Source organism: Etheostoma spectabile, chromosome 4, assembly GCF_008692095.1.
Source record: "Etheostoma spectabile isolate EspeVRDwgs_2016 chromosome 4, UIUC_Espe_1.0, whole genome shotgun sequence".
In the NCBI taxonomy this organism is placed as follows: domain Eukaryota; kingdom Metazoa; phylum Chordata; class Actinopteri; order Perciformes; family Percidae; genus Etheostoma; species Etheostoma spectabile.
In genome coordinates, this window is record NC_045736.1 from 31,554,982 (window position 1) to 31,555,566 (window position 585).

Below are 585 nucleotides of genomic sequence, written 5' to 3' on the forward strand. Positions count from 1 at the left end.
TTTTCCGTCCTGGGCTTCATGGCACAAGAGCAAGGGGTGGACATTGCTGATGTGGCAGAGTCAGGTACGAGGGTTCTGTAAAGGTGGCAGTGATGGTGGGCGCTGCTTCCTGGATAACAAATTAAACAACAGTAATTGCAAAGAAAAACAGCAATGAATCCCTAACGAGAATTAGCCAATATGTTTATTTTTCGGTAACTTGGTGTTTAATAGATTAAAATGGATTTCAAATGACGGCAATCGGAATATGGAAGTTTCCGCAATCAAACACTACTTGACAACAGCAGAGTCTGAGAAAATATTAACATATTTGATTGGTTTGTTTGCGCATCTTTCAAGTAAAGGAAGTTGGATGGTTTAGGGCAAAGATAGAGATGTTGCAAAAATGTTTTTGAAGAGAGAGACATTAAAATATAAGCTAGTATTTACCATTAGAACTAGCTGTGTGCATCTCGTGCCAGAAGCTTTAACATGCTGTCACATGACTATTACTACATGACAAACTGACTACACCATTGTTGTGGCTCCTATTTGAGTGGCAAATCGGCATATGGGGTTGTTTCTAAAAACATATAGGGTTGTTTT

General features: G+C 39.0%; 1 long non-coding RNA gene and 1 pseudogene across 1 annotated transcript in view; one reads left to right on the forward strand and one right to left on the reverse strand.

Annotated features, from left to right (window-relative positions):
• LOC116688696 (uncharacterized) overlaps positions 1-585 on the reverse strand; it is a 19,646-nt gene that overhangs the window by 2,315 nt on the left and 16,746 nt on the right. The gene's annotated exons all lie outside the window — the stretch shown is intronic.
• The window catches only part of LOC116688693 (sodium- and chloride-dependent taurine transporter-like), a 14,106-nt pseudogene continuing 13,521 nt past the window's right edge, over positions 1-585 (forward strand).